Source organism: Papio anubis, chromosome 14 (genome assembly GCF_008728515.1).
Source record: "Papio anubis isolate 15944 chromosome 14, Panubis1.0, whole genome shotgun sequence".
In the NCBI taxonomy this organism is placed as follows: Eukaryota; Metazoa; Chordata; class Mammalia; order Primates; family Cercopithecidae; genus Papio; species Papio anubis.
This window is the reverse complement of record NC_044989.1, coordinates 27,391,820-27,417,033: the sequence shown is the minus strand read 5'-3', so window position 1 is coordinate 27,417,033 and position 25,214 is coordinate 27,391,820. Positions and strand designations below refer to the sequence as shown.

General features: G+C 49.2%; 1 long non-coding RNA gene across 2 annotated transcripts in view; it reads right to left on the bottom strand.

Annotated features, from left to right (window-relative positions):
- Positions 1-23,397, bottom strand: part of LOC116270343 — a 52,118-nt gene extending 28,721 nt beyond the window's left edge. For both annotated transcript variants that reach the window (XR_004178382.1, XR_004178381.1), the window contains exons 1-2: positions 23,069-23,397; positions 22,496-22,670 (exon numbers count right to left, since the gene is read on the bottom strand). This is a non-coding gene — a long non-coding RNA (uncharacterized LOC116270343). The remainder of the gene's footprint in view (positions 1-22,495; positions 22,671-23,068) is intronic.
- Positions 23,398-25,214: the final 1,817 nt, after the last annotated feature.

The following is a 25,214-nucleotide window of genomic DNA, read 5'->3' as shown; positions in this document are numbered from 1 at the left end:
CTATCTCCCAGGCCTTGTGCTGTACATAAATGATGTCATTTCATCCTCACAACATGTATGTGAGGAGTTCTGCACATTGCACAATCCCAAGAGGACCCATCACGTGGCATTCAATGTGAATAGCACTCCCAGGAGTTAGAAAGCAGAGTAGCTTTGCCTGAAAATACCTTAAAAAGAGAGTATTACCTTGTTTTTTCATCAATGAGGAAATCAAAACAGAAAAAGACGAAGGGAATTTGCTCAAGGTAAGTTTGCAAATTGCTCCTCTGTACAGCTCTAAAGTTGTATGAACCAAAGGAATACACAAGAGTGTGAAAGAGTTTTATAAACTGTAGAGTACCATATACAGCTGAACTATTCTTAGAAGGCAGTTACCTTAGCTTCCTCCTTCCTCCAACCCCCTGTGACCGTAAGGTACTGCCCTTTGATTTTCATTTCTAGAAATTGCTAGAAATCTTGGACAAGCCTGATCAGGAAAAGAGTTAGCAAACCTTTCCGGGGGAGAAGGCACAACCGAGCAGAAAGAGCTTTGCTCAAGGAAGGCTGACTGTAATGTACTGTGATTTATGCACTAAGAAAGTCTTGGTGCTAGTCTCCATCAATTGCCCCCATGTGGGGCAAGAAAGCCACATGGAGCAAAACACTGGCAGAGGGAGCCCACTTCCAGCAAAGAGAGAGAAGCAAAGAAGAAAGAGCACCCCCTAATTGACTAGAGGCCAACACCCCCACACAGAGGTGCCCATGTCCTTTCGCCTGCCTGAGTTTACTGTGGGACCATGACCAACCCACCCTGCTCCTCACTTCGGTGGCGCCACTCCAGAGCCCCAGCCAAGAGCTGTGTAGCCCAGCTCAGCACTCTGTGGTGGCCTAGAAGGCCCCAGACTACCATGGCCAATGGCTTTCCATTTGCTGTCTACATCTGCCGTCCACCCAGCTGCTGCTGAAGACACCACATCTCCTACAAGGAAACAGCACAGGAGAGTGAAGAGAGCATCAACCAGGGAGCAGATAATCTGGGGGAGAATCCCAGCCCTACCTCTCCCTGGCTATGACCTTGGGCGGCTGACCTCTCACCTTGCTTTCTTCCTGTACAAAATGGAATCAGCTCCCGCCTCACAGGGTGTGGTGAGGATTGAGTGAGCTCACACGTGCCCTTGGGGAAGAGGCAAGTAATGGAGCTAGTGTAGAAAGTTTAAACAATAAGAAGGGGTGGGTGTGGCCACTGCCAGCTCCAGGGAAGGCTCCTGATTCAGCCCTGGCTGCCACAGGAATGCAAGCTCGGTGTTGGCAGATCTTTTTATTTGTCAAGAAAAATCAGATATCTGGATTTTTATGTGAACTTTTCCAATTTTCAAAAGCCTGTGAGGACAGAACAAAGCATGTCTGCAGATTGTCAGGGTGCAGGCTCGGATGACTACGACGTTCCTGCAACGCTCTTGGCCTGGCCCCTGCCTGGTCCCTTCCTCCTCTCCCCATTCTACCTCTTCCTGGCTAGCTCCCTAAGGCCTTGCCTTTCCCTCTGGTGTCTCTCACCCTCATTGTAAAGTGGGCAGAGGCCAGCTCAGCCCTGGAGTGGCCAGAATTCAAGGCCCTCGGGCTGAGGGAGAGCAGGTCGGCTGGCATTATGAGGATAGGTGTTCTCAGCAGAAGCGGGGTAGGTACAGGACTGTTACCTGGAAGCCCTACCGAGCCTCTTCCCCGACAGGGATGGGGAAAGGTGAGGAGCAGGCAGATACCTGCAGCCACAAAATGAATGAATGAACGAACAACGAACAGCCCAACCACCGATGCCTCAGGTGGAATTTGGCAGCTGTGCGGTAGGATGGGAGATTCTCTGGGGCTCTTCTCAATAATGTTGAGGGAGCACCCAGAAAAGTCCTCCTGCAAAAATTGGTGGAGCCTTTGGGAGTCACAGCCCAGCAAACCGGCTCAGGGCCAGGGCCCAGTGAAGCCGGCTGCCTCCCAGCACCCAATCTCCATCTTGGGCCTTGGATTAGAATCAGCCACCCCCTCTCCGCGCCTTCCCGAGAGCCCCGCCGGGGCTGCCGGAAGCGGGGGTGCAGGGCGCGGGCACGGGGGTGGGCCCTTGCATCAAGGCCCTTCCCAGAAGGGGCAGCGCCTTCCCAGCACCGGCCTGCTGGTCTCCCCCGCGCCCGCCCTTCCCGGATATCCCGGCGACGCGCGCTGCAGCCTTTCCCGGGCGGCTCGGGTCGGCGAGGTCCGGGAGCCCTCGGTGCCGCGATGGGAAGTGCCTGCCCACGGCCCGGCCTGGGGACACACTCCAGCGCCCTCCACGCCCCTGAGCTGTTCCTGGGAAAGGGTGTGGACGAAGCCCCCGCACAACCCCTTTCTTTCTCTTGGCACTTCCCAGTAAACCCTCCAGGTGTCCGGGTGGGGCACTTTCAACGGCCGGGCCCCGCCCTGGGTCCGGGTCTGCGGCCCGCACCTTCGCTGCAGAGCGCGGTGCAATCGCGGTGGGGTTGGAAGGGGTCAGGGCTCCTGCCGAGCCAAGTCTCCTCCTCTGCCTGGGCCTCAGTGCCCACCACATGGACAAGCCTTGAAACTCATCCATCCAAACATCAGATAAACCTAAACTGAGGGACATTTCACAAAACTACAGAAAGATGAAGGGCTGAGGAACTGCACCAGACGGAAGCAAAGGAAAGAGACAGAACAACTAGATGCAGTGCGTGATCCCAGCTTGTATCTTGGTGGGGGGAAAACTGCTGTTAAGGACATAATTGGTAAAATTTGCATGTGGATTATATAACAGTAATATTGTATCAATGTTAAATTTCCTGAATTGGATCACTGAAACGTGGTTATGAAAAAGAATGTCCTTGGTTTGGCTTCTCTGAGGTATTTAGGGATAAAGGGACATGTCTGCAACTTCACCTCAAAATGGTTCAGAAATAAAATATAAGTACATTATTATTCCCAAACAATTAAGCATATGGTTATTGTATGGCCCAGAAATTCCACTCCTAGGTATATGTCCCAGAGAAATGAAACATATGTCCACACAAAAACTTGTACGGGAATGTTCATAGCAGCATTATTCATAATAGGCAAAATACAGAAACAACCCAATGTCCATCAAGTGATGAATGGATAGCCACAATGTGATACTTCCCTATATTGGACTGTAATAAAGCCATAAAAACGAATGAAGGGCTGATACGTGCTACAGTGGACGAATCTTGAAAACATGATGCTAAGTGAAAAAAGTGAGTCACTAAAGACTACAGATTATATGACTCTGTTTATATACAATGTCCAGAATAGACATTGTAGTCTATTCTGCCTGTATAGAGACTACATATTATAGTCTCTATAAAGATGGAGAGTAGGTTAGTGGTTGCTTAGGGCTGAGGTGAATTGGGTTTAGGGAGGTGATAGCTAAAACAGGTACAGGGTTTTGTTTTTTGATTTGTTTTTCTGTTTTTGGGATAGGGTCTCACTCTGTCAGGCTGGAATGCGGTGGTGCAATCATAGCTCACTGCAGCCTCAACCTCCTGGGATCCTCCTGTCTCAGCCTCCCCAGGAGATGGGACCAAAGGCACATGCTACCACACCTGGCTAATTTATTTTTTATAAAGATAGGGTCTTGCCTTGTTGCCTAGGCTGGTCTCGAACTCCTGGGCTCAAAGAATTCCCCCCACCTTGACCTCCCAAAGTGCTGGGATGATTACAGGTATAAGCCACCACCACGCCTGGCCCAGAGTTTCTTTTTTAGGTGATGAAAATATTCTAAAATTGGCTGTGTGGTAATGGTTGCATATATGGTATATGACTTGTATCTCAACGAAGCTGTTATAATAATATGTATTTATGTAGACAGACAAAAAAAAGAAAGTGGTTGATAAAGCAAATGTGGCAAAATGTTAATGACTATTGAAACTGGGGGAAGGATATTCAGAAATTAATTGTAGTATTCTTGTATCTGTCCTGAGTGATATGGTTTGTCCCCACCCAAATCTCATCTTGAATTGTAGTTCCCATAATCCCCACATATCATGGGAGAGACCCCGTGGGAGGCAATTTAATCATGGGGGCGGTTACCCTCATGCTGTTCTCATGGTAGTGAGTGAGTTCTCACGAGATCTGATGGTTTTATAAGGGGCTTTTCCCCCTTTTGGTTGGCACTTCTCTCGCTGCCGCCATGTGAAGAAGGACGTGTTTGCTTCCCCTTCCGCCATGATTATAAGTTTCCTGAGGCCTCCCCAGCCATGCTGAACTGTGAGTCAATTAAACCTCTTTCCTTTATAAATTTCCTGCTCTCAGGTATGTCTTCATTAGAAGCATGAGAATGGACTAATACACTGAGATTGAAATTACTTCAAAGTTTTAAAAGTTTATTATTTTATTATTATTATTATTATTTTGAGATGGAATCTCACTCCATTGCCCAGGCTGGAGTACAGTGGCAAGATCTCAGCTCACTGCCACCTCCCGCTCCCTGGTTCAAGTGATTCTCCTGCCTTAGCCTCCTGAATATCTGGGATTACAGGCATGCACCAGGATGCCCGGCTACCTTTTTTTTTTTTTTTTTTTTTTTTTGAGACTAAGTCTCACTCTTGTCCCCCAGGCTGGAGTGCAATGGCACGATCTCGGCTCACAGCAACCTCTGCCTTCCAGGTTCAAGCGATTCTCCTGCCTCAGACTCCCGGGTAGCTGGGATTACAGGCGTCTGCCACCATGCCCAGCTAATTTTTGTATTTTTAGTAGAGACGGGGTTTCACCATGTTGGCCAGGCTGGTCTTGAACTCCTGACCTCGGGTGATCCACCCACCTCGGCCTCCCGAAGTGCTGGGATTACAGGTGTAAGCCTCTGCGCCTGGCCTAAAAGTTGATTTTTTAAAAACAGAGAAATTTACCTATCTACCCACCTTCCATCTACAGGCTGGTCATGGAAAGGTTGCAGTACAGGTTCAGGAGCATGACAATCTGGACTCCAAGCTCAACTCCATTGTTTTCTCAATTGCATTACCTTGAGTTAGTTACCTGACTGCCCTGGGTCTCAGTTTCCTTGTCTGTAAAATGGTAATGACACCAATAGTACCTACGACAGAGAGCTTACAAAGGATTAGAGATAGTATACATGAAGCTGTTAACTTTTCTCATGTGGTAAGTGCTTAATAAATGTTAGCTATTATTGTTCATTTGAAACAATTTTAAGGCTGGGAGCAGTGGCTCATGCCCACTGCTTTGAGTGCTTTGAGAGACTGAAACAGGAGGATCACTGGAGGCCAGGAGTTCAAGACTGGCCTGGGCAACAAAGTGAGACCCCCCCCATCTCTACAAAAAAATTGAAAAATTATCCAGGCATGGTGGCGTGTGCCTTTAGCCTCAGCTACATAGGAGGATCTCTTGAACCCAGGGGTTTGAGGTTACAGTGAGTGAGCTGTGATCATATGACTGCACTCCAGTCTGGGTGACACAGTGAGACCCTGTTTAAAAATACACACACACACAAACACAAACAATTTTAAAATAATTTGTCATTTCCTTTTGTTATTACAAAAGTAATACTTTTTTATTTATTTATTTTTTTTGAGACAGAGTCTCGCTCTGTCACCAGGCTGGAGTGCAATGGCGTGATCTCAGCTCACTGCAACCGCCTCCCGGGTTCAAGTGATTCTCCTGCCTCAGCCTCCCGAGTAGCTGAGACTACAGGCACACACCACCACACCCAGCTAATTTTTACATTTTTAGTAGAGATGAGGTTTCACCAGGTTGACCAGGATGGTCTTGATCTCCTGACCTTGTGATCTGCCTACCTTGGCTTCCCAAAGTGCTGGGATTATAGGCATAAGCCACTGCGCCTGGCCCTACAAAAGTAATACATGTTCATTATGGAAATTTTGGAAAATGCAGATATACAAACAAGGAAATAAAAATCACTATGCCCCCAAATTCTGTGAAAATTGCTGTTAACACTTTGGCATGTACCCTTCTGGGCTGTGATATATTTACAGTATATGTAATACAATGTTTAGCATATTGTACATATTATTTTATAACTTGCTTTGTGCACTGTACATGACAGACATTTACTATTTACCACATGCCAGGTGCTCAACTTAGTGCTAAGGGTTCTGACACGAATAGGACAGTCACCTAGCTCTTGGGAGCGAGTGAAATCTAGAAGTAGGAGAGACTTATTAGCCAATAATTACAGGGGACAATTTGATAGAACGTACTTTGATGAAAAGAAGGGTTTGCTCAGTTCAGCTTGAGATGTTGAAATGGCTTTTCAGAGGTTCTCAGTGGGTAAAGAGACATTTCAGACAGAGAAATGGGGAAGTCCTACTTGGGCAGAGGAAACGCTGTGCAGACCAGCTGGGGCATGTTTATGGCCTGTTTCAGGAACTGGATCATAGCAGGAGGCAGGATGGAATAGCAGCATGGCTGGGACCAGATCCTAAGGGGCCTTCAATGGCATGCCAATGTTTCTGAGTACTGCGCAGTCTTCAAGGGTTAGAACAGATCGCCAACCTTCCAGTGCTTCCTCTCATAACACAGTATTTAGATTCCCAGACGTTGGAGCTAGATCGGCTGAGTTCAAACCCTTGTCTGTGCAACTACCAGCTGTGTGACCTTGGGCAAGTTACTTAACCTCTCTGAACCTTGATTCCGCCTGCAAACGATGGGAAAAATAATAGAACCAATCTCTCTGGGTTGCTGTAAAGATTAAATTAATTTACAGTGCATATAACATGCTTACAGCAATGTCTGGCACACAGTAAGCACTAAGTGTTTGTTGTCCTCTACCATCACCTCAACTCTTTCTTCTAGCAGCTGAATCTTCTGTAATTTAACCCCAAGGATGTCTACGAGCAAGGTTTACCTAGAGCCCTGGTTTGCAGGAGCAGGTTGTCAGAGCTGGAGCTGGGGAGCTTCCAGCCAAACCCTGAGACGTGGGGAGCGGTCAAGAAAGGAGCTTCCTTACCAACCACTTCTGGGGAGACCCTAACTAACATCTCGTCCCTCCTCCCCACTGTCAGGAAGGCATCCCCAGGGCTGGGACCGGGCACATACAGCGGCCTTCTCTCTTGAGGAGAAAGCTGTGATGGAAACCCTTTTCTCTAGGGAGGAAATGGGCAGGAATGACATTTGTGTCCCCACCAGTATGCAAATCATCTTGTGAGACAAATGATTTTGCAGGAAAACACATCCTATTTCCTCTAGAACATTTCCCTTGATGTCTTAGGGGAACGGGTTGGGATGGTCAGAGTGAGAGCAAGTGTCCAGAAAGCTCCTGACCACTGGCCCCTGTCCCAGAGAAGCCAGGGGGTGGTAGAGAAGGGACTAGGCTTGGCAGCCCTAGGTTTGGCAGCTGAAAAGGAAACTGGCCCCAGGCACACAAGCTCCCTCGCCAGGTTTTCCCAGATGACAAGGGTGCAGGGAGGCCTAGTGGAGCAGCATCTGGGGAGCCAGGGGTCCCGGCTTCTAGGGCTAGCTCAGCCCCTCACAGGGAGGCCTGGTGGAACAGTGTCTGGGGAGCCAGGGGTCCTGGCTTCTAGGACTAGCTCAGCCCCTCACCCACAGCATGACCTTTGACAAGTCATTTCCCTCTGTAGGCCTGAGTTTCCTTATCTGTAATATGAGAGGGTTAAATGAAATCAAGTGTTTATAACTTGGGGTACATAGATCCCTAAATCATCAATGGGCTTCAAGGGATTGCTGCCACCCCTCAAGTGTATGCAAATATACAACTGTGCATGTGTATATTTTTCTGCAGAGGTGTGCAAAGCTGTCATCAGTTCACAGAGGGATCTATTATCCAGACAAAAGTTTAGGTGGTCTCTGGGCTCCTTTGAGCTGGATGCTGGGCAGATGGAAGTTTCTCAAGGCCAAGGATATGCCTTTAACACCAGCAAGGCATGGTATCTGGCACACTGTAGAGGCTCAATGTTTGTTAAATGAATGAATGAATGACACTCATCAAATGCTGGGTCATGAGCACAGCAAAGGGCGGAGATGGATATTGGCGCAGGGTCTCAGCTTTGGGAGTAAAGTGGGCCAGCGAGAAGGCTAGTAAGGGGTCAGGGTTGGGGGAGAACAGGAGAGGTATCAGAATGTATCCTGAATCTGCTCAGTCCAGGGTCTGTCTGGCTTGGGTTTCTAGTCACTACCAGGCGTGCACACCTCTCATTCCCCTTTGTTCCTTATGGAAGACTCAGCCAAGCCAAACCCAGCCCCAGGTTCAGCAACTAAATCAGTTTGTTTGCAGCAATTAAAATTCTCAAGCTTCTCCAACCAGAAAATCCATCAAACTTGAAGAATGTAGCCTGGTCTCCAGGGGTCACTGGAACTGGTATGGAAGTGAAAGTAAAAGCAGGAGTCAGCCTGTCTGCCTGCCAAAGATACCTACAGCCCTAACAGCCCCCTATACCCTTCATTCGGACGCTGCCCCCACTTGGACTTTTGGCTGAACTCTGTCACCCTCTAGTACCTTTGAGCTTTTCCTGTCCACTCATACCTTCTGTTGGCCTACAAATATGCACTGGTTTCTACGCTGGTCTCTCTTGTCCTTAAAATGCCTTCACCAGTTTTTTTATGATCTGGGAAAATGCTTGTGATTTGATGATTAGGATACACACATACACACACACACACACACACACACACACACACAAAATTGTATATCTATAGTAGTCTCAACCCCAAAATATAAAACATGTAGAAATACATATACACAAACATAATGTTTTGATGTTTGCGCTATATTAAGACCATTCTGTTTCTCCCCTTCTGTTATAAAGGAAATGTGCTCAGATGAGAGGGATTCTGAGAACTCAATAGCAGAGGCGGCACAGGGCCTGAGGGCATCTGTGTGGCAGGGGAGGCCCCCCAGGGAGGACAACTGCATGGTCCAAGACCCAGAGGCCCCCAGGCAGGTACAGGCCTGGCTAAAGGAAGCTCATGTAGTTCCCTGGGAAGGCCAAGCTTGGGAAAAACGGTTTCAGCTGCTCATGCCCTTTGAGGTAGGACCTCAGCCCATTGGAAGGAGTAGGGGGATGGGGTGGGTACACGACCTAGCAGAATCCATTCTCTTGGAGACGGCTGGCAAGGGCTGGGGCCAGGCCTGGAGTTCCTGACTAAGCCTGCTCTGCCTGGAGAACTGAGGCAGACCAGCTTTCCCCCAGGCAGAGGCCAGTACAGGGGAGGCAGATGAGAGATGGTAGGGATTCCCAGTTAGTCTCCCCAGGCCCCACCTCAGCAGGCTAGATAACTAGTCAGGGAAGTCAAGCATGGGGGAAATGCCTCCTCTCATTTCTCAAGGGAGAACTGGAAGCTGTTTCCCCCTTTGCACTTTTCAGTCTGGCTTCCAGCCTCATCTGTTTTCTGGAACCATCCTCTTTCCAGAGCCCCAGAGGCCTCCATCCAATAGAAGTAGTGTTAACATTGCCAGTGCCCCCTTCCTGGAACCCTCTGCATCCTTGGCCTTTCTGGCCTCAAGTTCCCCATTGTTCTTCCCCTCAGGTCACCCCTTCCTCCTTTACTGTGCCCTTTACAAGCCCTTCCTTCCCTGCTGTGGGAACCCCCAATGCTCAGGCCTTGGGATTCTGCTCTTCCTTCTCTACGGTGGGCTCCCTTAGAAAAGTTAGCTCTCTCCAGGTTTCGACTGATGCTTCCACATCAATGACATAATGGACAGTAGAAAGACATGGTCACTACTGGATAGGGGATAGATTTTTAAAAAAATAATATCCTCCATTTTGGGAGGCCGTAGGCAGATCACCTGAGTTCAGGAGTTCAAGAACAGCCTGGACAACATGGCGAAACCCCATCTCTACTAAATATACAAAATTTAGCCAGGCATGGTGGCACATTCCTCCCAGCTACTCAGGAGGCTGAGGCAGGAGAATCGCTTGAATCCAGGAGGCGGAGGCTGCAGTGAGCTATGGCGGCACCATTGCACTCTAGCCTGGGCAACAGAGCAAGACTCTGTCTCAAAATAATAATAATGATAATAATAATAGTAATAATATTCTCACTTTGCAGAGAGGAAAGGATTCAGATGAGTTAGGACACCCACCTGAGGCAACCACCCTTTTTACCACCTTCTCTTCCGTCATGGCCCCATCTCCCACAGCGACCTGTGAGGCTGTAACACCACAGAAGGAAGCCTCGCTTAATCAAGAGTGGCGGGGCCAACTCCTCCTTCCCAACCCCATGCCACGGCCAGATCATTGTCAAGCTGTCCAGGCATGTGTCATGGCCACTCCCTGACCTGACTTGAACATCGGCCTTGGGAGGAATGTAGAGCTGTCAGTCTGACTTCCTCTTCCTTTCTCCCCTCTGTCCCTGCTGAGAGCATTAAGGGAGGAGTCATAGTTCTCTTTGTTTCCAGAATAAGTATTAAAATAATAATAGGCAGCTAGGTGCAGTGGCTCACGCCTGTAGTCCTAGCACTTTGGGAGGCCCAGGCAAACAGAGACCTGAGGTCAGGAGTTCCAGACCATCCTGGCCAACATGGCAAAACCCTGTCTCTACTAAAAATACAAAAATTAGCCGGGCATGGTGGCGCATACCTGTAATCCCAGCTACTCAGGAGGCTGAGGCAGGAGAATCACTTGAACACAGGAGGCAGAAGTGGCAGTGAGCTGAGAGTACACCATTGCACTCCAGCCTGGGTGACAGAGCAAGATTCCAACTCAAAAAAATGTCATAGGCTATAATAGTGCTGTTGCCATTTGACCAGTGTCTATTACACTGAACATCTACTATATACCCAGAACTTTCCTGGCTTCTAGGGATATGGCAATGAGCAGAAAATTTTCTTTTTTTTTTTTTTTTTTGAGACAGAATCTCACTCTGCACCTAGGCTGGAGTGCAGTGGTGCAATCTCAGCTCACTGCAACCTCTACCTCCTGGGTTCAAGTGATTTTCGTGCCTCAGCCACCCAAGTAGCTGGGATTACAGCCATGCTTCACCACACACAGCTAATTTTTTTTGTATTTTTTAGTAGAGATGGGGTTCACCATGTTGGTTAGGCTGGTCTCGAACTCCTGGCCTTAAGTGATCCACCCACCTCAGCCTCCCAAAGTGCTTGGATTACAAGCATGAGCCATTGCACCTGGCACAGAACAAATTTTTATCCTATATATTGTAATAGAACTGTATTGAAGGAAATATTTCAGTCTTGGATGACACATACTTAAACCCATAAAGATGATAAGGCCCAAACATTTTCACTATCGAGGAGACCTACTGTTTTGTCTGCCCAGAACAGCACCTCCCTTCTTTGGGGGGAACTGCTTCTTCACCAATTCAGCTGTAATTATGGAAGGAGCTGCCAATTATTGTGTATTGCTGCAGTGTTCACAGGAATGAGCGTGGAACCCAGGTTGGGCCAGTCACCGAACCCTAGGAGCCTCCTGGCCTCAGTGATTGGTCTAGGAAGAGTCACATGATGTGGGTTGAACAAATCAGAATGCTTCCCCATAGCTTTCTCTTTAAAATTTTTTGAGATCGAGTCTCGCTTCTGTCACCCAGGCTGGGAGGCAGTGGCCGGATCTCAGCTCACTCTAAGCTCCGGCCCCGGTTCACGCCATTCTCCTGCCTCAGCCTCCCGAGTAGCTGGGACTACAGGCGCTTCGCGACCTCAGCCTCGCTAAGTTTTGTATTTTTAGTAGAGACGAGGGTTTCACTGTGTTAGCTAGGATGGTCTCATCTCCTGACCTTGATCCGGCCTGCCTCGGCCTCCCAAAGTGCTGGGATTACAGGCTTGAGCCACTGCCTCGCTTTTTGAGACTGAGTCTGGCTCTCTGTGGCCTAGGTTGAGGCAGGGCTTCTGGATTTCAGCTTCACTGCAGCCCGCCTCCTGGGTTTACTTATTCTTTCCTGTTTCAGGGGCCTCGAGTAGCTGGGACCACAGGCTCTCGCCCACCTCAGCCCGCTGTTTTTGTATTTTTTTTTTTTTGAGACGGAGTCTCACAGCTTGTGTCACCCAGGCTGGCGTGCGGTATGCCAAGGTTTCTCGCTCACTGCAAGCCCGCCTCCCAGGTTCAGGCCATCTTCCTGCCTCAGCCTCCCGGTGAGCTGGGATCAGGCCTCGCCACCACGCCTCCGCTAGTTTTTGTATTTTTAGTAGAGACGGGTTTCACCATGTTAGCCAGGGATGGTCTCGGACCTCCTGACCTCGCGATCCGCCTCGGGCCGGGCCTCCCCCAAAGTGCTGGGATTACAGGCTTGAGCCACCGCCACCGCCTAGTTTTTGTATTTTAGTAGAGGCGGGTTTCAATTGTTAGCTAGATGGTCTCTGATTCTCTCGACCTTGTGATCCGCCCGTCTCAGCCTCCCAAAGTGCTGGGATTACAGGCTTGAGCCACCGCGCCCGGCTCCTTTAAAATTTTTAAAATTAATTTTAAGTACATAAATTATACATGAATATGTTATCATTGAAAAAGTTCAAACCTGATCATCTCCCTAAATCTCAACACCTAATCTTAGCTTCACCAGAGACAACTAAGGTAATTTAGACCTTTTTCTATGCTTTTTTTTTTTTTTTTTTTGAGACAGAGTCTTGCTCTGTAGCCCAGGCTGGAGTGCAGTGGCGTGATCTCGGCTCACTGCAACCTCCATCTGCCAGGTCCTGGTTCAAGCAATTCTCCTGCCTCAGCCTCCTGAGTAGCTGGGATTACAGGCACCTGCCACCACGCCCGGCTAATTTTTGTATTTTTAGTAGAGACGGGGTTTCACCATGTTGGCCAGGCTGGTCTTGAACTCCTGACCTTATGATCCACCCACCTTGGCCTCCCAAAGTGCTGAGATTACAGGCGTGAGCCACCATGCCCGGGCTTTCCATGCATTTTCATACATTTAGAAATATGTTATAAGCATATATAATTATTACTTCAAGGTTTTGTTTTGGTTTTGCTTTATGCTTGAGTGATACTGTAATGTACCTATATACTACAAATTACATTTTTCATTTACCAAGATGTTTTAGGGGTTTATGTCAGTACATACTTCATATTTTTTAATAGTTTCCAGATTTTCAGAGTATAAAATATACCATGGTTTAAAGATGGACACTTAGGGTATTCCTAATTTTGCATGACAAATAATTCTTCAAATAACACCCTGGCCTATGTTTCCTTGTGCATATATATGAGAGTTACTGGTCTGGATTTTGAGACATGGCATCATGAGATCCACGGTAACCACATTTCAAATTATAATAGATATTACCAAATTTCCCTCCAAAGAGACTGGGACAATTTATGTTCCCTGCAATAGTGTATCACAGCATTAGGGTCTCCGTTTTCCATTCCTTCGTCAGTCCTGGAGAAGAACCAAGTGTAACATTTTTGAACTGTGACGACTGCACACTGGTATGCTGCTGTTGCTGTCCTCTAGCCGGAGCTGGTATGGAAGACTGCTTTCCTCTCTGGCCAAGGGGCTGTGAGGATGGGTGCAGAGCCTCGCAGCCTTGAGAGCTGGTGGAAAAACCAACATCCAGAGGGGAGGGGGAAGTCCCAAGGATGTCCACTTCTTGAAGCCAGTTGTTGTATCCCCATCTCCACAGTAGTTTATGTAAGCCAACACCTTCGCCTTTGGGGCTCAAGCTAATTAGAATTTTGTTTCTGTTACTTTCAGCCGAAAGACTGAACTCATGATTAAAATGTATAAATGACCATTGTTTCTCTCATTCCTGGCCCTGAGATCACAAAGTTTACGCTGATTATTCTTTCTTACTGTTCTATTTCTCCTCTCCTCCCCGTTCCTTACTTTCCTCATGCCCACATTCCTCTCCCCAGGCACCTGTGGGGTCCTTTTCAGAGAGGGCAGAGGAGAGCAGGAAACAAAGCCCCCAGGGACAGGAGACGACAGGAAGGCCATGGGCCTGATTCCCCTGTGGAATCTTTCCAGAGTGAACACATGCACTCTCAGTTTCTGTGCCTCGGCCTTAGGCCAATGTCTCTGTTTCAACAGAAAAAGAAAAAAAGAAAGAAAAAGGAAAAGAGCAAAAAAAGCAAAATCTAAAAGACACAGTGGAAGAATCTGCCCTCCCTTTTTGTTTTGAATTATCATACCCCCCAGCACTGAGGGAAAACTCATTTTGTTAAAAATCGACATAGCAGTTGCAGCTTCTCAAACACAGACACAACATAAACACATAAACACAGGCTGTCAGTGTTCTTTTGATGGTATGTGTTTATTGTTTTATTTTATTAATAAAAGAGTGAGAACAGTGTGCTAAATTATACCCAATCCAAAATAAAAGGAGAGCAGTTCAATATTTACTCCCATAATGACGCCAGGCCCCCCATTTGTAGGACGCTGGGGCCTGGTTCAGAGCAAGATGCTGTCTCCAGTTGCCACGACCCAAGGTGCTAGAGAGTTCTGAGTGTAACCCTTCTCACATATGAGCTCATCTCACCCTGGAATGATTCTAAGAAGTAGGAATGGGATAGGGACAACATCCCCATTTCAGAAAGGAGGGGCCCTGGGGAAAGAGGCTGTGTCCTTCAGTGCCAAACAGTGAGAGAGGAATGGGACAAAAGCCTCCCCTCCCAAGACTACATGTCTGTGAGAAAACTGCTGGAGAAAGGCTAGCCAGGCAGGGAGCCTGGGTGCAGGAGGTGGAGGGAGGGTGGCGAGCCTCCAGCATGGCTGCATGGCCAGGAGAGCTGGGAGAAGGGTCATGTACCCTGAAATTCACAGAGGGGATGGCACAAGAGGATCCACTGCAGCCTCTCATTATGACCTAGTAAATCTTCAGTAAAAGCCTCTGCCCCGCCATGTTTGGCGGGAAAAAACCGTTTTCTGGAAGCTGCTAAGGGGGCTGAATTTTGCATTACATTGGCTGGGGTCAAAAGAATCAACTCACAAGTGAGTTGTCTACGAGACCCCTGTACGCGCATATTTGCTTTATTCACTGCTGTATCCCCGATGTCTACAACGGTGTCCGGCACACAGTGGATTGCTCAGAAAATTATTTGTGTAATAAACACATAGAACTCTTTACATCTGCAATCTCTGTCACACCCACCTCTGTGTCTCCCTTCTCCAAAGTCTGGCTTAACATTCACAGAGACTCTGCTGTGGCTGACCCACTCCGTGCCCAGCACTAAACCCTTGGTTCCCTCCGGGGACCTGAGAGGTCCCTGAGCTTCTGGAGCTGCCTTCTCAGTTATTGCAGGTTTCCTCCCAACCTAGAGTATGTGCAGCGCCCTGACCTGCTGCCCCAGCAGGTCCTCATTAGTACTCCACAGCCCACTCCAAGTGTGGGCCAGGGTAGAGTGAGGACGCTCTCCCAGCAGCACAGTGAGAGCTAGCAGCCTTGTCTTTTGCCTGTGGCCAGGGCAGGAATGTGAACTTTTCATCCCGGTTCTTCAAGCAAGGATTCAGGCTCGCCCCCTACTGTGGGAGTGGAGGAACTTCATCCAGAGCACAACTCTCGGGCTTAGAGTTCAGCATCCTTTATCACCTTTCTCTGAGCTAGGGCTGAAGCCTCAAGGTTCACTTGGGTTAGGATATGTGACTACAAGCAAAGCTTCACCTCTCTCAGCCTCAGTTCACTCATCATAAAGGGGTTAGGAAACAGCTGAAAATGCCATCCCTGTTCACCTGACAACAATATGGTGAGGATTAAATGAGGGCAGATGGCCGGGCATGGTGGCTCACACCTGTAATCTCAGCACTTTGGGAGGCAGAGGCGGGCAGATCACTCAAGGTCAGGAGTTCAAGACCAGACTGGTCAACATGGTGAAACCCTGTCTCTACCAAAATACAAAAATTAGTCAGGCGTGGTGGCGGATGCCTGTAATCCCAGTTACTTGGGCTGAGGCAGGAGAATCACTGGAACCTGGGATGCAGAGGTTGAAGGCGGCTAAGATCATGCCACTGCACTCCAGTCTGGGCAACAGAGGGAGACTCCATCTCCAAAATAATAATAATATAAATAAAATAAAAATACAAAAATCAGCTGCACACGGTGGCTCAGGCCTGTAATCCCAGCACTTTGAAAGGCTGAGGCGGGTAGATCACTTGAGGCCAGGAGTTCAAGACCAGCCTGGCCAACATGGCGAAGCCCTATCTCTACTAAAAATAGAAAAATTAGTGGGGTACAGTGGTGCACATCTGTAATGCCAGCTATTTGGGAGGCTGAGGCAGGAGAATCACTTGAACCCAGGAGGTGGAGGTTGCAGTGAGCCGAGATCACGCCACTGCACTCCAACCTGGGTGACAGAGTGAGTGAGACTCCTTCTCAAAACAACAGCAACAACAAGAAAAAACTACAAATTAGGGCAGACGTGACAATTCCTTGCCTTTGTCAGGCTCTGCAAAGCTGTGGGGTTGCTGTTTCCTAACAGTAGGCCAGTGAACAAACAATAAATATCCATACCTTCGTTGCCCAGACCCAAGGCAGAGCAGGGGCCTTTTCCTCCATACGCCTTAGCCCAGGCTGCTCTGTGTAAGCTCTTGCTGACTGAAGGCTGCAGGCTCCTGGGCTATCTAAAGGACCTGGATATGACACCCTGGCAGATCCTGCTGGCTAGAGATGGGGAGCCCTGGTCCCCTCCATTCTTAGGTCTCGTGATCAGAGGCAGCAGCTATTCATCTATCCAAATGGGGAGCCATTGGCATGTGGAAGGCCATAGAAACTCGGGTTAGACGCCTGCTGGGCTGAGACAGAAGCTGAAAGGCCATCAGGGACAGAGCTTGTCTCCCCACACAATCCTGAGCCCCACATGAGGACCCAGGGCAAGTGTGGGGTGCAGAGGCTGCTTCTCACTGTGGTCTCAGACAAAGGAAAATCCCCAAGGCCCTGGCAGGAGTAGTGAGGCACCCCTTGTGGGTTGCCAAATTTAGCAAATAAAAATACAAGACAGGGCCGGGCGCGGTGGCTCAAGCCTGTAATCCCAGCACTTTGGGAGGCCGAGACGGGCGGATCACGAGGTCAGGAGATCGAGACCATCCTGGCTAACACGGTGAAACCCCGTCTCTACTAAAAATACAAAAAAAAAACTAGCCGGGTGAGGTGGCGGGCGCCTGTAGTCCCAGCTACTCGGGAGGCTGAGGCAGGAGAATGGCATAAACCTGGGAGACAGAGCTTGCAGTGAGCTGAGATCCAGCCACTGTACTCCAGCCTGGGTGACAGAGCGAGACTCCGTCTCAAAAAAAAAAAAAAAAAAAATACAAGACAGATGTGCCACTTAGATGTGAATTTCAGATAAGCATCAAGTACTTTTAAAATATAAGTATGTCCCATGGAATATTTGAGATATACTTATACCAAACATTATTTGTAATTTATCTGAAATTCAAATTTAACTGGGCATCCCATATTTTATCTGGAAACCCTCCAGACCCTCCAGGGCTCGGGGGGCCCAGCCCCTTCCCACAGCCCGCAGCCGCACCCCACAGGAGGTTCTGGACACTCTCGCAAGAGGATGCTTCCTGCTGCCTGCCAGATGGTGACCCCAGCAGCCCAGCATGGGTGGAAAGAGGAAAGGGAACACAGCAGTCCCCTTAGATTTCACCCTTGAGTCTCTGTGAGGTGAGTCACTTATCACCTTCACAGGGCCTTGTCCATATCAAAGGAGGTCATGGTGGCGAAGTGCTTTCACATTACAAATGTCCTTCCCCTGCGTGGGGTGTTGTGGCAGGGCCTCCACTTGCCTTTGCTTAGCTCTTAAGGGTTGGCGTCCCTGGTGACCCTCCCTTTTCCCTGAGTCATCTCACCCACTGCCTGGCTCCAGTCACATCTATAAGTGGATGGCAACCCACTTAGCACTCCGGCCCCCTTTACAGTAGAATAAATATACACCACTTCTTCAGGGGAAACAGCCTCAGACCCCTATTTTCATGTGCCTACTGGACACCCTCCTGGGAGCCTTTCTGTCCCCGTCCCGCCCCCTCTGCCGCTGCCCACAGGCGGACTCTGCCAGCTCTTCTCTGAATAACGGAGGCGGCCCCCAGCTTGCCCTGCCCCAGTTCCCTGCCCACATCACACCCAGGGGTGAGTTTCTAAAATCCAATCTGACCGTGGCGCTCCTCTGCGTAAGACCCTTCCATGGCTTCCTCTTGGTCTTGGGATAAAGTCAAAACACCTTGTCTGTCTTCTGCTCTCATACAGACATATTTCTTGTCATGTCATCAACTGGCCAGCGCTGTCACTCTTCTCCAGCCCACTGTCCCACTAAATGCCTCCAGGCCACTGTCCCACTGTCCCTGCCCAGCCTGCCCTTCCCAGCATTCCTTGGCCCCTCAATGCCCTTCACTTCCTTTCCTTTACTAGTGAAAGGATTACTGGAGCTCCCACGTCCATCCCTGAAGAATGGGGATATTTGCCTTCCTCCCAGACTTCCTAGGGTCTGGGAGAGAATCAAATAAGAAAGGGGATGTAAAACTATTTTGTAAACTGAAAAAGGTAAGAGATGAAGAAGAATAAAATGACCAATGGTCTGGGAGAGCCTTGTAAGCTTCCTTATCAGCTGACCTCAGAGGTCCACAAGAAGCACAGGGGACAACCATGTGAGGGGACTGGGGAAACTGTGGCATTTGAGCTGGGAAGCGTGATTGGTGGGTAATGCTTTGGGTTGGGATGAGAGCGTCATTCATTACTGCAGCAGCCATAACCTACTTGTGAGGTCTGTGTTTGCATGAGAACCCCTAGGGAGACAGGGGTGGTTATGAGGGGGTGCAGGATGGTGGGGCTTCAGCCCCTTCCTTCCAGCTTAGCCAGGTGAGTCATCCGGAGGTGCCGGCCCAAATCTCACCTCCTCCACTTGAGGCTGAGCTGAAATGGTCCAGAGGATGTGCCCAGAGGATGGAGACAGTAATACAGTGAATGAGTCATACAGCTGAGTCAGAGCCCACTCAGCCCCTTTCAGGGCTCTGACGAAGGCTGTGCCAGCACAGAGGCATTCTTCCAGCCTTGCCCCTTCCCTGCAAACACACACACCCACACACATACACACACGCCCCCCTACAGACCAGTGACCTCACAACATGCTTCTCTGACTGCTAGCCTTACTTACTTCACAGGTTCAGTGAAATCCTACTGAGTCTCCCATGTAACAGGCTTTCTTCATGCTCACACTCATTCATCCATTCACTGTTCAGGTACTGGAATAAAAACCCAGTCCTTGTCTTCAAAGAGCTCTCCACCCAGCAGAGGAAATAGTCTCCAAACATGCCTTGTCACTGTAGAGGGAGCAACGCACGGCCATGGGAGAGCCTCACACACCATCAGTATCCGGGCTGATAGAGGAGGGAATGAGGGACACAGCCCCTCAAAGTGGGATGGGTCAAGAAGTCACTGTTCTAAACATCTGGTCCCAGGACTCCCAAGCCTGGTAGCCTCTACTTCCCAGTGGGAACACCAAGCCTAAAGGTGCAGCTACACAGATTCAAACAACATTGTTTCCGTTTTCTTCCAATTAATGTGGATACTTTGACATATGTAGGAATAGCCTAAGCTAATGGTCACAGAACAGGTTCTGGTCTGATCTGTTTTCAATGTGAAGACTGAATTTTGGCTTTGAATCAGCAGCAGAGCCACCTGATTATATAAGAAAACATACAATATCAAAACTGGGATAACTTAGAAGTCATCTAATTCCAGGCTCAGTGCTTCATTTCATAGGAGTAGAAACTCAAATCCAGAGAGGAATAAAGGAAGCAGAGTCTTCTGATAATTTCCATCTATTTTCTAGTTCTTAAGTAAATATAATTTTTACTACAAAAATAAACCACATTAGAGGCCAGGCGTGGTGGCTCATACCTGTAATCCCAGCACTTTGGGAGGCCAAGGTGGGCAGATCACATATGGTGAAATCCCCTCTCTACTAAAAATACAAAAAATTAGCTGGGGGTGGTGGCGGGCGCCTGTAATCCCAGCACTTTGGGAGGCCAAGGTGGGCAGATCACAAGGTCAGGAGTTCGAGACCAGCCTGGCCAATATGGTGAAATCCCCTCTCTACTAAAAATACAAAAAATTAGCTGGGAGTGGTGGCGGGCGCCTGTAATCCCAGCTACTCAGTAGGCTGAGGCAGGAGAATCATTTGAACCTGGGAGGTGGAGGTTGCAGTGAGCCAAGATCGCACCACTGTACTCCAGCCTGGGTGACAGAGTGAGACTCCGTCTCAAAAATAAAAACAAACAAACAAACCATATTAGAGAATAAAAAAGAAAAACCAGGCTAGGCGCGGTGGCTCACGCCTATAATAGCACTCTGGGAGGCCAAGGTGGGCGGATCACGAAGTCAGGAGATCGAGACCATCCTGGCTAACATGGTGAAACCCTGTTTCTACTAAAACTACAAAAAAATTAGCTGGGCCTGGTGGCGGGTGCCTGTAATACCAGCTACTCGGGAGGCTAAGGCAGGAGAATGGCAAGAACCCGGGAGGCAGAGCTTGCAGTGAGCAGAGATCTTGCCACTGCACTCCAGCCTGGGCGACAGAGCGAAACTCTGTCTCAAAAAAAAAAAAAAAAAGAAAGAAAAACCAGCTGGGCACCATGGCTCATGCCTGTAATCCCAGCACTCTGGGAGGCCAAGGCAGGCGGATCACCTGAGGTCAGGAGGTCGAGACCAGACTGGCCAACATGGTGAAACCCTGTCTCTACTAAAAATACAAAAATTAGCTGGGCGTGCTATTGGACTACAGTAGCACCTGTAGTCCAAGCTACTCAGGAGGCTGAGGCAGTTGTATCTCTTGAACCCAGGAGGCAGAGGTTGTAGTGAGCCAATATTGCACCAATGCACTCCAGCCTGGGTGACAGAGAGAGACTCTGTCTCAGAAAAAAAAAAAAAAAAGAAAAAGAAAAACCACATTAATCTCAATACACTAACATAACCATTGACATCATTTTGCTACTATTTCTTTACAATTTCTGTTCACACAGCTGTAATCATAGAATATATACAATTTTGTATATTACTGTTTAAATTTGACTTTACATTCTAAGAACTTCCACGTTTTTGCAGTTCATAACCATAATTTTAATCACTATATAATATTCCAGCAAGGAAATGTTCTTAATTTTTTTCATGACTTACTTAACTATTTCTTTATTGGAGGACATTTAAGTGATGCCCCAAATATGGCTATCATAATGCTAAATATTGCTGTTTTCATTTATTTATTTCTCTGGGATAGAGAGACTTCTATAAATGGAATTGCTATGGGGTAAAAGGTGTGAACATTTTAAAGTCTCTTGGTACATGTTAACAAATTGCTTTAGGACTGTACTAATTAGGCCGAGCACAGTGGCTCACGGCTGTAATCCCAGCACTTTGGGAGGCCAAGGTGGGCAGATCGCTTGAGATCAGGAGTTCGAGACTATCCTGGCCAACATGGTGAAACCCCGTCTCTATTAAAAATATAAAAATTAGGTGGCACGCGCCTGTAATTCCAGCTACTCCGGAGGCTGAAGAAGGAGAATCGCTTGAACCCGGGAGGGGGAGTTCGCAGTGAGTCAAGATCACGCCACTGCAGTCCAGCCTGGGCAACAGTATATGATGGCTTTAAATAAAACAGTAACTTCTCCATTTCAACATGTGACCAAAATGTTTATACCTTCTGACCCACCAATTCCATTGCTAGAATTCTGGAAATAATCATCAGGTGTGCCCTGACATGTCAGGATATCCACTAAAGAATATGATGGTATGATATCAGATATCTTAAAATGTATACATGTATTAAAATCTATGAAGAGGGGGCTTATGGGAGAGACTTGTATATTTTATTATATATACTTCTGTGTTGTTTTCATGTTCACAATGAACACCTATTACTTTCATAGTTTGCCAAATGACAAAGATATTTCCATTCTGGAGACAAACACAGAAACCATAACACCATTTTTCATTTGCAGTGAGCATACTGGTAAAGTGCACCAGAATCTCAGCTCTAAACCTTACATGACCCTGAGTTTTCTGTCAAATGCTGATGATATCAATGTCATAGGGTTATTGTGTCACTTAACTGAAATAATTCCTGGAAAATACTTAGCACAAAGCTTTGCATTTAGTAAGTATTCATGAATATTAGCTATATTATTATTTTATTCTGACATTTCTTTTAGTCTGTGGAGGCCTCTACTCCCCTACTCACAATCTCAGCCACTATTTCTTACTGCTTATCCCAACAACAAGCGGCCTCCAGGAAGCCAAGCCTGCGTGATGCCACATCAGCCACACACCTCTCCTTACGATTCTGTTTGGCAAGTTAGCTGTTAGCCCCAGGGCAACACAGAGGCAGGAGGCAGGAGGGAAGGAGGGCAGCACATATGTGTGTGGGCAGGGCCCTGGAGCACGAACGAATGCGATGAGGACGCACAGCACTGGGAACCGGCAAAAACGAGCGAGACAGTTTTCAGGAGAGCAACAGCTGGCGGGGGAAACACCCAGAGAAGTAAAAATGAGACTATCAGAATTTTAAAAACTGAAAATCTCCAAGCACCTGAAATGCTTCATGCTTACTTTCAGAAAAAACAAAAACAAACAAACAAAAAAGATGAAACTCACTTTTAAGAAAGAAGAGCCGGGTGGAAGAGCACTAAGCTGAGAGGCAGTGGCTGGTGAGGAGTAAGAAGAGCCGCGACGCTGCAGACAGGGTCTGGGTCTGGATTCTGGCTTTTCCACACTCTGGCTCTGTGAACACGGCCAAGCTGATTCATCTTTTGTGTCTCAGTTTTGTCATCTGTAATACGGAGATAATAAAAGTGCATAGCTTACGGAGTTGTGAGGCTTGAAGGAGCTAATAATGCACATATACACGCTCTGTAAGGGCCGCCCTTTATCATTTAAGTACATGGCTGTTTGCCCTTGACGGGGCTGTGTAGCAGGGCGCCCAGCTGGACGAATCTCCTGGCCAGTTGGGGAGCCCCTCTGAGGGTCATCCTTGCGGATGTGGCCGTCGGGAGGACCAACCCGGTTTGCAGACCAAGATTTTGCTTCCTCTCATCCCTCCTGAGGGAGACCCTGGGAAAGGAACGCCCCTCCTGCGGGCCCTTTCTCAGACACCAGGCAAATGTGTGGGGAAGATACAGAGGTGGGTGGTGAGGAGGGGCCCCTGCGGTAAGCCAGGGCGAGGCTGACCTCCAGGGCTGCAGCTGCTGGGGGGGCCTTTGGCCGGGTTGACCAGGAAGGCAATGAGGGCTCCCAGGAAGCTTATTGTGTGGGGCCCGACCCCAGCATAGGGGCAGGGCCTGGTCAGGGGCTGGAATGGGAGAAAACAGAGGGGCCTTTGGGGAGGAAGGGGCCCAAGGAGGGAGGCAGTAGGGTAAGTAGGGGGCTGTGAGGAGGCAGGGGCAGGAGGCTGTAGGGGAGGGGGGAGACTAAAGGGGGGCGGGGCGGAGGAGAAAGAGGGATTACAAGGAGGTGGAAAGGAGAGTGGGACGTGGGGAAGAGGAGGAAGGAGGACTAAGGGCAGGGGGGTGGGTACACGGGAGGGGTGTAGGAGGAAAGGGGGTGAAGTTGAGATAAAGGGGTGGGGAGGAGGGGAAGGGGGCAGGGAGGGAGCAGGGAGGGGTGGAAGGGGCAGGAGCAGCCCAGTTATGTGGGGAGTGGGGCAGGGGGAGGGAGGGGAGAGTTGAGGGGGTGTGGGAGAGGAGTGGATGGGGGAGGACCAGCCCAGGTGTAGGGGAAGCGGGTCAGGGGGAGGGAGGAGGAGGTGGGGGGCGTAGGGGAGGGAAAGAGAGGAGGAGGGAAGGGGTGTGGGGAGCAGGGGAGGGGGCGGGGGGGCGGAGGGGCGGTGCCCTGCTCTCAGCCTCCTACCGCCCTGCGCCGCCGGGGCCTCTCGGCCCCTCTGGCCGGGCGCCACCCGCGCGCCTCTGACGCCGCGTCAGGCAGCCGCTGGGGAGGACGCGGCGGGAGCCTCAGATGCCACCTACTCCCCGGCCTCTCTCCCAGTTGATGCTTCTATTTTAGGCAGCACATTATTTCCTGCTGTGATTTTTTCAGCCTTCTAATTTGGGCTCTGAGGTAAGCCGTGACATCCGCCGCGCGCCCGCAGCCCCCTCCCGGCCCGGCGGCGGCGCGATCCTGCCCGAGCCCCGCGCCCTCCGGCCGCGCCTGCGTCTTAGAGGAGCCACTCGGCCAGGCCGGCCCCCAGACAGGCTCCCGAGGAGGGCTTCTCCCCGTGCAGGGTGAAAGAGTCCAGCCACGCGGGATTTCTAGGCAAGGATTTAGAAAAAGTGACGGGGACGGGGGATACATTGCACCATAGCGTCCCGGATCGGGGCAGGGGACTGCAGATGCTTCCATATCGGAGGTTTAACACGGTTTTTTTTCTGGACACGGGCCCCTTTGAGAATCTGATGAAAGTGTCCAGAGCAAGCCTTCGGCCCACACAGACACTAGGATTCTGCCTGTAGCTTCAGGCCCGTCACCTCCTGACACCCTAGGGGCGCCAGGACCCCAGGCTAAAAGCCCAGCTCCGAGGTCGAATACTGTGTGTATCTGCCTGCTCCTGCCAGTTTCATCCCAAACCGACTCACTGCTCCCTATGTCTGGGTCCCCTCTCCCTCTATCGGCCTCATTACCTTTTTTTCTTTTTTTTTTTTTTTTTGAGACAGAGTCTTGCTCTGTCGCCCAGTCTGGAGTGCAGTGGCGCGATCTCGGCTCACTGCAACCTCTGCCTCCCGGGTTCAAGCGATTCTCCTGCCTCAGACTCCCAAGTAGCTGGGACTACAGGTACCCACCACCACACCCAGCTAATTTTTAAATTTTTAGTAGAGACAGGATTTCACCATGTTGGCCAGGCTGGTCTCAAACTCCTGACCTCAAGCTATCCGCCCTCCTTGACCTCCCAAAGTGTTGGGATTACAGGCATGAGCCAGCCTGCCCCAGCCCCAGGCTCGTTACATTTAATCAATGTTTTTAAAACTGTCTTTGTATGGGTAAGGATCTCACCCCCACGTGGGCAGATGGAGGTCACATTGGTAGCTGTCCTGCTCTTTAGGTCTCTGGCCTAGTTCATTACCTGGGTCCTGCAGGCATCTAGTAGTGGAAAGGACACTGCATTTGGATTCCAGGAGACTTGGGTTCCAATTACATACTTAGTAGTTTCATTCGCTTGGCCTCCCTGAGCCCCAGCTTCATCTGTGCAATGGGGAACTGTAATAAAGCTTCCCTCACAAGACTAAGTGAGTCAGTGCACAGGGAGGCACCTTTCACATGCACCTCCCTGTCAAAGAAGAAGGCCTAATTTACTTCTTTTGAGTAACTCACACTTGTCTGTTGC